Genomic DNA, 13,520 nt, shown 5'->3' on the forward strand with positions numbered 1-13,520 from the left:
ACGTCACTAGGTGATCTAATATTTATAGAGGTAGGTTGGCCTATTTTTTACTAAATGTTAGTATATAAATATTATATGTTAAATGAATATATTCACTGTTTTCGTTGGTAGTTTGTGAGAACTGAGTGAGCACATGTTAATGGCTGTATCTTTTGATTTATCTTTTTACAAATTCAGAGATTCGTTTTACAATTGTTTTAGAACTTTTACTAAATGATCAGCATATTTTTTTTTATTTTCGGAAGGTGCTCACTCAATCCACACACACACTTTTTTGAGTTGTTCTTAATGGACAATTTTTTCTTTCGATAAATCTAGTTAACAACATTAGTATAATAAACTAGAATTCCCAAATTGAAAGGGGAGCCCCCCTTTCCATTTTAGCATGTTCGCTCCTCCTGTAAGCAAAATTTCCAAATTTTCTCAATTCTGAATGTTTTCAAGATTCGATCAAGGTCGCGATTTGGTTTCCTCAAACGCCCTCTGCGGCCGCTTACGCAAGAGGACAGCGCGACATTGAGCCGACATTGGGCTATCTCCCCCTGACCCCGGGCCCCGGGTCGAGTCAGGAAGTCGCTGTATGATTCGCGTGAAGAAAGTCTTTTTGACCACACCAACAAGTAAAGGCTTACTTTGCTATTCGAAAATAGCAAAATTGCATTTTATCCAGTGCAAAGTCATTTCATACAAATTTTAACTTGATGTCTTTAGTCTTAAGCTGGCTGGTAGAATTTACCTATAAATGATGATTTTGAATCGTAAATGTTGAATAGATTGATGGAGTTGATTTAGTTTGATATTTTATAGTCATAAAACAAATAACTGATATGATGATAGTAATAATGGTGATTTAGGGTATTGAATGACAGAAATTCCGAAATTAATTACTGATAATTCGAAATTAATTACTATAATTCAGAAAAAAGGGGCAAAACAGATAGATAAATAAAACCAAAGGAAAAGTGGCCTACGATGGAGTGAGTTCACCCGAAAGATTCTGGGCTTGTCCACTTTAATACTCGTAAAATCCTTAGGTTTTGAAAATATTAGACATTTTTATGACATTGAGGCGACATTGGGTTATTTATCTCACTGACCCCTACCGTCGGGTCGAGTGAGGAAGTTGGTGTATGATTATGATACGCGTGAAGAAAGTCTTTTAAACTTTCGTAAAATCCTTAGGTTTTGAAAATATTTGAGATTTTTATGACATTGAGACGACATTGAACTGTCTCGCGGCGACCCCGACCCCTGACTCGAGTCAGGAAGTTGCTGTATGATACACTTATGAAGAAAGTCAACTTTCGTAGAACCAAAAATAAAGGTTTTGAAAATATTTGACATTTTCATGACATTGACACAATATTATCACACGTCTCACCCCGAACCCCTCGACCTGTAGGTACAAAACCATGATAAATGCTTATAGAAACTCTAGGTTTAACTATCTTGAAAATCTTCTTCCACGTACCGTTAATGTCGAGGATCGTGACCACAAGTAGCGTGTCCACTGATGCGGTCATAAGCCATGTGGACTGCACGGTATAGGCTGCCGCCAGTCGTCGCCTTCACACTGATCATCTTTTACGTGCCCTACCCCAAGCACGTTTGCTAATCATTCGCCCCAAAATGATACACTTCTCCCTATTATGTACTAGCTTTTGCCCGCGGCTTCGCTCGCGTTAGAAAGAGACAAAAAGTAGCCTGTATGTCAACTCTCCATCCCTTCAACTTTTTCCACTTAAAAAATCACGTCAATTCGTCGCTTCGTTTTGCCGTGAAAGACGGACAAACAAACAGACACACACACTTTCTCATTTATAATATTAGTATGGATTACATAAATACATACAATCACGCCTGTATCCCATAAAGGGGTAGGCAGAGCACATGAACTACTAAGTTTCAGCCACTCTTGGCAAAAAGTTGAAAGAAATCCAAATTGTGACATTGCAGTGACAGGTTGCCAGTCTTTCGCCTACGCCACAATTTAACCCATATCCCACAGTCGACGTCTACGACACCCACGAGAAGGAAGGGGGTGGTGAAATTCTTAACCCGTCACCACACGGGGGTAATAGTGAAATCATAATGTCCGAAAAATCTAAGGGTTCGCTCCTGGCATACTTCCGATATCTTGAAAATATTTGAGAGATTTTTGACACTGAAGCGATTTGGGCTATCGATCGACCCGCCACCCTCTTGGTTGAACCGGGAAGTGTAATCTTCTGTGTAATGATGATACATTAATCTGTTTTACACCTTTACTTCTTAGGGTTCCGTACAAAAATTGTACACTACCAACTCTTATGGTGCGACTCTGACCGTCTGTCTGCCTGTCTGTTTGTTAAAAAAATATAATGCTCTACCAAAATTTTGATTGAAATTGTAGGACCCGTAACTACCGTAAGATTTCAACCACGTAATCCATGCATTTCTGAAGTTTTTTTTAAATATGATTGTAGGTACATAAAAGTAAAACTGGCTTTTTCTTAAAATCTAGTTTTTGCATAGGCTTGTCAATAAAAATGGCATCGTCACCATCACAAAGGCGTTTCCCACTACGTTAAAATTATGTTTATTTTTGTGAACTCGGAAACAGGGGGGCGATTTTTGAATCTCGCATACGGGATAAAATACCGGTTGAAAACGGTGACTTGCTTATTATTTTCAGTGACAATTTTCTGAATACGAACGCGTGAGACTCAAAAATCGGCCCGCTGGGCGAATTTGAATGTGATCAGGAAATGCTTTCAGGTTACATCGTATAATTTTGTAATGAGGTCAACGGGTCTCGTAGAAAACCTCTTGAGCACGCAACGGTCAGCGAACGATGCTCGTTTCTGTCGGGTCGATAATATGTAGTATATATTACGATACGAATGCGGAAAAGAGAAAATTCCCTCTTCGCACGTGTGTCATAACGACGTTTTTTGTAAGATGAGTACATTGATGTTCTTGAGCCATGGATGTTTTTTAGGCATGTCGTCCTTTGAGTACACATAACACAAGTTTTCTGTAGGGTTTGGCCAATCTGTCTAAACATTTCCTATGATATTAATTTATAATATTTTTCAGTACAGATGGTACTTTTTTACGTACTTGTATCGTAATGTACTATTTCAGTACATATAGTGGTTTTTAACACGCTTTTATTAGGTCGTCGTGTATGTAACTAACTATGTAATGGAATCTGCGGAGGCTAATTTAACCATCTTCCAAGGATCGTAGCGTAATGAAAATTGGCAGCTGTATGTAGTTCTGATGACAATACAATAATATGATACTGTTGAACTGATCTGATGATGGAGCCGGAAGATATGAACTGGAACTACATGATGGAACATCGTATCATAGCTGTTTTTGGGTTTCTTAGAAAAGTCTTGTAATGAACTTTGACTACGATTAGGTTTCAAGGTCTGATGATGGAGCCGGAAGATATGAACTGGAACTACATGATGGAACATCGTATCATAGCTGTTTTTGGGTTTCTTAGAAAAGTCTTGTAATAAACTTTGACTACGATTAGGTTTCAAGGTCTGATGATGGAGCCGGAAGATATGAACTGGAACTACATGATGGAACATCGTATCATAGCAGTTTTTGGGTTTCTTAGAAAAGTCTTGTAATGAACTTTGACTACGACTAGGTTTCAAGGTCTGATAATGAAGCCCGAAGATTGGCACTGGCATTCCATGATGGCATATCGTATCATAGTTGTGTTTGCGCTTGTGAGAAAGGCCACGTAATGAACTTTGAACGTTACGTTTTCAACGTTATAACAAACCTATTATTGACCGAAGCGAAGCGAGGCCTAAGTAACACCTAATGTATTATGAACATGACTGCAATACAATAAAGAATAAAGAATAAAGAATAAGTTAGGTTAGGGTTTTCTTGCGACCCTTATGAGCGGAAAAAGGAAAGACCGAATAAGTATCTAAACTAAGTCAGGTAAGGGTATTTTTTGTGACCCTTAAATATGTAGCCCAGGTCGCGGGCTAGCATCCACATGCTTACAAAAGAAAAATTGATAACAAAAGCAAAATTGGGGGCGGGGGCTAAGCCCCGGCATTAAAGAAAGATCTATGTAATATTTAAAATAAGTTGGGTAAGGGTTTTCTTGTGACCCTTACGAGCAAATAAAGGGGGGCTCGGGGGGCGAAGCCCCCCTGCAAAAAAAAGGATCAACAAAGTATGTAAAATAAGTTGGCCGGAGATTGCTCAAGACCGTGACGGATGGAGATCCATGGGGGAGGCCTTTGCCCAGCAGTGGGACACCATGTAGGCTATTAATATAGGGTTTTCTTGTGAACCTTAAGAGCAAAACTAAAGGGGGTTCGGGGGGCGAAGACCCCCGCATAAAAGAAAGATCAACGTAGTATTTAAAATAAATTGGGTTAGGGTTTTCTTGTGACCCTTAAGAGCAAAGAAAGGGGGGCTCGGGGGGCGAAGCCCCCGCATAAAAAAATGATCAATGTAATATTTAAAATAAGTTGGGTTAGGGTTTTCTTGTGACCCTTAAGAGGAAAGAAAGGGGGCCTCGGGGGGCAAAGCCCCCGGCATAAAAGGAAGATCAATGTAATTTTTAAAATAAGTTGGGCTAGGGTTTTCTTGTGACCCTTAAGAGCAAAAGTAAGGGGGGCTCGGGGGGCGAAGCCCCCGCAAAAAAAATGATCAACGTAGTATGTAAAATAAGTTGGGTTAGGGTTTTCTTGTGACCCTGAAGAACAAAACCAAGGGGGGTTCGGGGGGCGAAGCCCCCCGCAAAAATAAATATCAACGTAGTATTCATAATAAGTTTGGTTTAGGGTTTTCTTGTAACCCTCAAGAGTCAATAAACAAAAGGGGGGCTTGGGGGGCGAAGCCCCCCGCATAAAAGGAAGATCAACGTAATATTTAAAATAAGTTGGGTTAGGGTTTTCTTGTGACCCTTACGAGCAAATAAAGGGGGGCTCGGGGGGCGAAGCCCCCGCAAAAAAAGGATCAACGTAGTATGTAAAATAAGTTGGGTTAGGGTTTTCTTGTGACCCTGAAGAACAAAACTAAGGGGGGTTCGGGGGGCTAAGCCCCCGCAAAAAAAAATATCAACGTAGTATTCAAAATAAGTTGGTTTAGGGTTTTCTTGTGACCCTCAAGAGTAAATAAACAAAAGGGGGCTCGGGGGCGAAGCCCCCGCATAAAAGAAAGATCAACGTAGTATTTAAAATAAGTTGGGTTAGGGTTTTCTTGTGACCCTTAAGAGCAAAAGTAGGGGGGCTCGGGGGCGAAGCCCCCGCATAAAAGAAAGATCAACGTAATATTTAAAATAAGTTGGGTTAGGGTTTTCTTGTGACCCTGAAGAACAAAACTAAGGGGGGTTCGGGGGCTAAGCCCCGCAAAAAAAAATATCAACGTAGTATTCAAAATAAGTTGGTTTAGGGTTTTCTTGTGACCCTCAATAGTAAATAAACAAAAGGGGGCTCGGGGGGCGAAGCCCCCCGCATAAAAGAAAGATGAACGTAGTATTTAAAATAAGTTGGGTTAGGGTTTTCTTGTGACCCTTAAGTGCGGAAAAAGGAAAGACCGAATAAGTATCTAAACTAAGTCAGGTAAGGGTATTTTTTGTGACCCTTAAATATGTAGCCCAGGTCGCGGGCTAGCATCCACATGCTTACAAAAGAAAAATTGATAACAAAAGCAAAATTGGGGGCGGGGGCTAAGCCCCGGCATTAAAGAAAGATCTATGTAATATTTAAAATAAGTTGGGTAAGGGTTTTCTTGTGACCCTTACGAGCAAATAAAGGGGGCTCGGGGGCGAAGCCCCCTGCAAAAAAAAGGATCAACAAAGTATGTAAAATAAGTTGGCCGGAGATTGCTCAAGACCGTGACGGATGGAGATCCATGGGGAGGCCTTTGCCCAGCAGTGGGACACCATGTAGGCTATTAATATAGGGTTTTCTTGTGAACCTTAAGAGCAAAACTAAAGGGGGTTCGGGGGCGAAGACCCCGCATAAAAGAAAGATCAACGTAGTATTTAAAATAAATTGGGTTAGGGTTTTCTTGTGACCCTTAAGAGCAAAGAAAGGGGGCTCGGGGGCGAAGCCCCCGCATAAAAAAATGATCAATGTAATATTTAAAATAAGTTGGGTTAGGGTTTTCTTGTGACCCTTAAGAGGAAAGAAAGGGGCCTCGGGGGCAAAGCCCCCGGCATAAAAGGAAGATCAATGTAATTTTTAAAATAAGTTGGGCTAGGGTTTTCTTGTGACCCTTAAGAGCAAAAGTAAGGGGGGCTCGGGGGGCGAAGCCCCCGCAAAAAAAAAATGATCAACGTAGTATGTAAAATAAGTTGGGTTAGGGTTTTCTTGTGACCCTGAAGAACAAAACCAAGGGGGGTTCGGGGGCGAAGCCCCCGCAAAAATAAATATCAACGTAGTATTCATAATAAGTTTGGTTTAGGGTTTTCTTGTAACCCTCAAGAGTCAATAAACAAAAGGGGGCTTGGGGGGCGAAGCCCCCGCATAAAAGGAAGATCAACGTAATATTTAAAATAAGTTGGGTTAGGGTTTTCTTGTGACCCTTACGAGCAAATAAAGGGGGGCTCGTCAACGTAGTATGTAAAATAAGTTGGGTTAGGGTTTTCTTGTGACCCTGAAGAACAAAACTAAGGGGGGTTCGGGGGGCTAAGCCCCCGCAAAAAAAAATATCAACGTAGTATTCAAAATAAGTTGGTTTAGGGTTTTCTTGTGACCCTCAAGAGTAAATAAACAAAAGGGGGCTCGGGGGCGAAGCCCCCGCATAAAAGAAAGATCAACGTAGTATTTAAAATAAGTTGGGTTAGGGTTTTCTTGTGACCCTTAAGAGCAAAAGTAAGGGGGGCTCGGGGGGCGAAGCCCCCCGCATAAAAGAAAGATCAACGTAATATTTAAAATAAGTTGGGTTAGGGTTTTCTTGTGACCCTGAAGAACAAAACTAAGGGGGGTTCGGGGGGCTAAGCCCCCGCAAAAAAAAATATCAACGTAGTATTCAAAATAAGTTGGTTTAGGGTTTTCTTGTGACCCTCAATAGTAAATAAACAAAAGGGGGCTCGGGGGGCGAAGCCCCCCGCATAAAAGAAAGATGAACGTAGTATTTAAAATAAGTTGGGTTAGGGTTTTCTTGTGACCCTTAAGTGCAAAAGTAAGGGGGGCTCGGGGGGCGAAGCCCCCCGCATAAAAGAAAGATCAACGTAATATTTAAAATAAGTTGGGTTAGGGTTTTCTTGTGACCCTTAAGAGCAAAGAAAGGGGGGCTCGGGGGGCGAAGCCCCCCGCAATAAAAAGGATCATCGTAGTATGTAAAATAAGTTGGGTTAGGGTTTTCTTGTGACCCTTAAGAACAAAATTAAGGGGGGCTCGGGGGGCGAAGCCCCCCGCATAAAAGAAAGATCAATGTAATATTTAAAATAAGTTGGGTTAGGGCTTTCTTGTGACCCTTAAGAGCAAAAGTAAGGGGGGCAAAAGTAAGGGCTTTATCAACGAAAAATTTCACGCCACGCCACTGCTAAGCACGTCGCGAAGGTCTACAGATCCCAGAGCCACTATCAGTCTTTTAGTTGCTTAGCAAACTGTCGCGTCCACGTTCCATATCCAGGTTCAACCCCACGCAAATATACTAGAGAGCGACTGAGAAAATTCAACCTTTTGTCTTTTTCCTACTCTGTAAGATGAAATCCTTAAGTTCTGTATTGCATTAATCTTCAAATTAGCGCAGCACTATGAAAAAAATTTTAAATGAATGACTTTATTGCGATAAACTTGGTACCTATACATCAGGTGGTATTAATTCTTATTAAGTAGCAATACTGTTAAGCCACAAATGGCTTGCGAAATTCGCCTACTTGAAATAATATTTTTGTTTAAATTTTAAATATATTTCATTATTAACGACTAAAAAGTATAAAATAAATTTATAGTTTAAAAAACACTAGAAAAACACGCTTTTATAAATGCACGTAAAAGCCAAAAATAAATTATGGATCGTTCAAGTTGTCTCTATTGCTGGGATGAAGAGTAAACTATGTGCTTTTAATTATAATATTTGATTGTAAAAGCGTGGGGCGCTGTAACAGGAAAAACTTTTTGTATAACTTATTTACTGAGAAATCAAGTTAAGCTATATTACGAGAAGCAGTTTACACAGATTGGCGCGCTAACTGGACTTGCAGCACGACTGCAGCGCCCCACGCTTTTACAATCAAATATTATAATTAAAAGCACATAGTTTACTCTTCATCCCAGCAATAGAGACAACTTGAACGATCCATAATTTATTTTTGGCTTTTACGTGCATTTATAAAAGCGTGTTTTTCTAGTGTTTTTTAAACTATAAATTTATTTACGCACTAGTGCGAGAAGTGGTTCATTATATGCCAGGTCGAAACTTCGGAGGGCCATCTGTACTGAAAAACGTCGTACGATACACGTGCGAAAAGGAAATTCGTAACTCGTGTCGATTTAAAATACTCCTTTCGGTCGTGTTTTAATTTATCGCCACTCGTTTTGAACTTCCTTTTTTACGCACTTGTATCGTAATGTACTATTTCAGTACAGATGGTGTTTTTTTACGCACTAGTGCGAGAGGTGGTTCATAATATGTCAGGTCGAAACTTCGGGGGGCCATCAGTACTGAAAAATCTGAAAAACGTACGGTTCCTCGAAAAGGAAATTCGTAACTCGTGTCGATTTAAAACACTCCCTTCGGTCGTGTTTTAATTTATCGCCACTCATTTCGAACTTCCTGTTTTTCGCACTTGTATCTTAATGTAATATTTTATCATAGACTGCGTCAAGTTAAGTCCGGCTGTAAGCTCAAGGATTATATTGAGACTAAGGTACGGCGGGGCAAATCTCGACTGAGGAGCAATTGTAACTAATCCATTTTTAGGGTTCCGTAGTCAACTAGGAACCCTTATAGTTTCGCCATGTCTGTCTGTCCGTCCGTCCGTCCGTCCGTCCGTCTGTCCGCGGATAATCTCAGTGACCGTTAGCACTAGAAAGCTGAAATTTGGTTCCAATATGTATATCAATCACGCACCAAAGTGGTAAAATAAAAAGTGAAAAAAAAAAATGTTATGTTAGGGTACCCCCCCTACATGTAAAGTGGGGACTGATTTTTTTTTTCATTCCAACCCCGACGTGTGATATATTTTGGATAGGTATTTAAAAATGAAAAAGGGTTTACTAAAATCGTTTTTTGATAATATTAATATTTTCGGAAATAATCGCTCCTAAAGGAAAAAAAGTGTCTCCCCACCCTCTAACTTTTGAACCACATGTTTAAAAAATTGAAAAAAATCACAAAAGTAGAACTTTATAAAGACTTTCTAAGAAAATTATTTTCAACTTGATCGGTTTAGTAGTTTTTGAGAAAAATACGGAAAACTACGGAACCCTACACTGAGCGTGGCCCGACACGCTCTTGGCCGGTTTTTTCCATTATTACACTATGATGTTGAGTTCTACATGTATCCACTCAACACGCCTTCCATATATAACCGGTGGACACTCTATTTAATAGTGCAAACATTGTAAAACATGGAAAAAATGGACCAGTAACATTTGCCCCCCAGTCGAGATTTGCCCCGCTGTACCTTATTAAGAGTTGTGGGCCTACCTATTTAGACGGCGATAAATAAAGACCTGGGGCCCGTTACTCAAAAGGTACAAGCCTTATATTACAATTAGTGTGTTTCCATGACAACCCATACGATTTGACAGTTCGCGCACTTGTAATACAAGGCTTGTACCTTTCGAGAAACGGGCCCCTGAAGGTATCGGACTATCAGCACAGAGTTATTTCGCATATGTTTCTCACGAGTTGACCCGCAGATAAGCCCGAATATCACGAGTTCGGGACCACGTGTCGCACCGCCGGCCGACGCGGACAGACATCATGTTTATACCTGACTGATAAACGATCGCACGACTTCACTTGTTGTTGGTGTCACTAAGCGCCTGGCGCTTATGACTGTAGGCACATCTCGGACACTGATGATCAAATATATGAAAGAGGCCCGTTCCTAGCACACATTCTAAGCTCGTGTAGGTGAATGCGTACCATGCTTGTATGAGTGAGATGTGACAGGTTGACGGTTCGCGTTTTTGACAGGCGGCAACTGTGAGGTAACCGAGAGGGGGTGGGCGGTGCTATCAGCGGGGAGCAGGAGTGGCCATACTGTACGATAGTACTATTTTTTATAGTTTGCTGTAGGTCAAAGATTTCGTAGAAATAATTTTATTTTTCTTCCTAGATTATCACGGCGTTCAGACAGGGCGCATGAGGGTAATATGTGCTTTGATAAACCTAGGTATTAGCGTAGGCAGTAGTTTTTACAAATAGTTTCTAATGGGGTGGCAACGCGCATGTGACACTGTTTGCGTTGCATGCGTTCATAGGTTACGGTGACCGCTTTCCATCAGGCGGACCATATGCTTGTTTGCCACCGACGTAGTATAAAAAAAAAAATACAAAGTCCATCTTAACCTTCTACTTACAGGGCAAACTGAGTCGCATTAGGGATTAGTAGGTACGGTTTCCTCACGTTTTCCTTCTAAATGCGACAAATACCTGAAAACATTTTGTGCACGACTTCCGAAAGTCTCATTGATACGAGCTGTGGTTTGAAGTTAACCCGCGACCTACGGATTGAAAATCGCAAGCTCTTACAGCATATTTAGTACATTTAAGTATTGGCCATATGATATCATTACATATAGTTGGTTCGTACCTTCCCATGAGTCACTGTGTTCAATATTGACGGCAATATTCTTACGTCAAATATTAGATAGTAGGTAGGAGTAATATGGATTGGATTATATCCGAGATTATAGGTAAAGGAGGATTATAAACAAGACGTAAGTACATTTTACCAAAATCTTACCTAATAATACTTGAACGTGAACTGGATGAAGCGCTGGTGGCCTAGCGGTAAGAGCGTGCGACTTTCGATCCGGAGGTCGCGGGTTCGAACCCGGCTGGTACCAATGAGTTTTTCTGAACTTATTCGCGAAATGTCATTTGATATTTGCCAGTCTCTTTTCGGTGAAGGAAAGCATCGTGAGGAAACCGGACTAATTCCAATAAGGCCTAGTTACCCTTCGGGTTGAAAGGTCAGATGGGAGTCGCTTTCGTAAAAACTAGTGCCTACGCCAAATTTTGGGATTCGTTGTCAAAGCGGACCCCAGGCTCCCACGAGCCGTGGCAAATGCCGGGATAACGCGAGGAGGATGAACTGGACAAATATTTTTCTATTTAAAAAAATCTATGATTTATCCGCTCTTGATATTGACTGTACTTATTCTACTAATAGGTGTCCTAGGTTGAAACCAATTCAATTATCAATAACATTACGTTCTAATACGATCTAGATCAAAACGATTGTCTATTCGCGGCCTTCATTTAAGGATAGTGCACCTAGTAGCAAGAATACTACAGGGTGACATTTTAAACGGGGTAAAAAAATGCATTATCTGGGGGCCGATTTTTGAATCTCGGTCATTCGATTTCGTGAAATTCGTTCAATAATATCTCCACTACTAGCGATTTAAATTCTACTAACAGAATCGAAAACGAGTGGTCATTACTACTAGTTTTAAATTTACTAGCTGCCCTTTTTCAAAAATAGCATTACGTCGTTTTCTACAGACTTTCGAACGGCGAATTCGTGCGTTCCAAATTCAAAAATCGATCCCCTGATTCCGTTTTGAAACAGAAACCTAAATATATGGGTTAGGTATATGTATATCCCCAAAACTTATATTAGAATTACGTACTCTTTGGGGTAACAGGTTTATTCTCACCCATTTTAATGAGTAGGAGTGAATTTCAGTAGGTCGAAAACGTATGAGTTGAGTAACTCGTCGTTGAAGTGAAAGGTCAAGAAAGATTAGGGGTAAAGGTCTTAATCTAAAAGTTATATTAATGATTGTTTCTTTTTTACAATTTAACATTCAATTTGGTCACTCTTCGCGCGCCGTCAAGGAGTGACGATGATTTGCATCTTTTTCTTTTATACTTTTATGTTTGTTCGGTGTATGTTTGTATGTACAGTTAGCGGCAGGAGTCGCTAAGTGGGTGATGTGGTCAAAATTATCTCGGTACAACTTTTTTGCTAAGCACTACATATGCGTACCATTCTGAATACGCCACTAGCTTAAATATTGCATATGCACTTGGCTACTGATGTGCCGACGGAATGTTTCCAAATTTCACGTAAATTAAACTTTGCATTTCATAAATTTAAATTCCCTTTATTTTTCGTGAATTTTAAGATTTTTTGGAAAGTTTCCGCAACTTGCACATCACTACACTTGGCTATATTTAGTTACTATATTAAAAATGTAATGACGATAAATCGGAAAGTCAAAACCGGTTCCCGGACTCAGTTTCACCCTGTATTATCATAGTTACGACTTTATTAAACGACAAAGTGAGTAAAGTGACCTCGGGGTAGCATTCTCGCTAAGTATAAAGGCGTGAGAGTATAAATGATAAGAATTTTGCGAGTTCGTGTCATAAACGTGAGCTTTTCAGATTTCACTTACTTACTGCTTTATTGAACGCCAAAGTGACTTTGGGTAGTATTCTGGCTATCACATTAAATACGATTTCACGCATAATACGCCATTTTACGCCGGTCCTTGCAACTTCAGGCCTGTTTCTATACATTTATCTACTCGTAACACGATTAATTATGAGACACACGTCGTGCTTAATACGTCATCCAAAAGCCACTTTTACATTGGTTTTAAGAAAGGACCGCTTTTTAAACCTGCATCGAGGAAATTAGGTTACTGTTACGCTTTAATTTTTATAAATAATAGGTATCTGCATTAACAATTTTCTACCAATCGACCTCAAACGGCGCGAATGTCACCCACTGAACGCTATCTCCACTAAAGTATGACCTGACAATGTCAATCCTCGCCTTATCTGAATCATTACTTGACCAATTGTAAACCTCAATGCGAATATATAAGGTCTACATATAGTCATATATGCATACAATGTGCAGTTAATATAGCGGACTTGTATGACGTGGTTTGACGTAAGAGATTATGATAGAATAGAATAGACGAAGGGCATGTAGTCAGTCGGAGTAGATGTTTGTGGAACTGACCTCTGCACTGTGATCTGTTATTTCACTCATTTATGACTCTACTAGCTTTTGCCCACGGCTTCGGTCGCGTTAGAAAGAGACAAAAAGTAGCCTATGACACTCTCCATCCCTTCAACTATCTTCACTTAAAAATTCAATTCGTCGCTCCGTTTTGCCGTGAAAGACGGACAAACAAACAGACACACACACCTTCCCATTTATAATAATATATATTAGTATGGATATTTCCTGGCCCATATAACTCGTCCCCCGTCCCACCCTTGTGGTGACGGGTTAAGAATTTCACCACTCCTTTTCGGTGTCGTAGAAGTCAACTGTAGCAAACTGTCACTGCAATGTTACAATTTGGATATCTTTCAACCCCTTTTTGCCAAGAGTGCCA

Source organism: Leguminivora glycinivorella, chromosome 26, assembly GCF_023078275.1.
Source record: "Leguminivora glycinivorella isolate SPB_JAAS2020 chromosome 26, LegGlyc_1.1, whole genome shotgun sequence".
In the NCBI taxonomy this organism is placed as follows: Eukaryota; Metazoa; Arthropoda; class Insecta; order Lepidoptera; family Tortricidae; genus Leguminivora; species Leguminivora glycinivorella.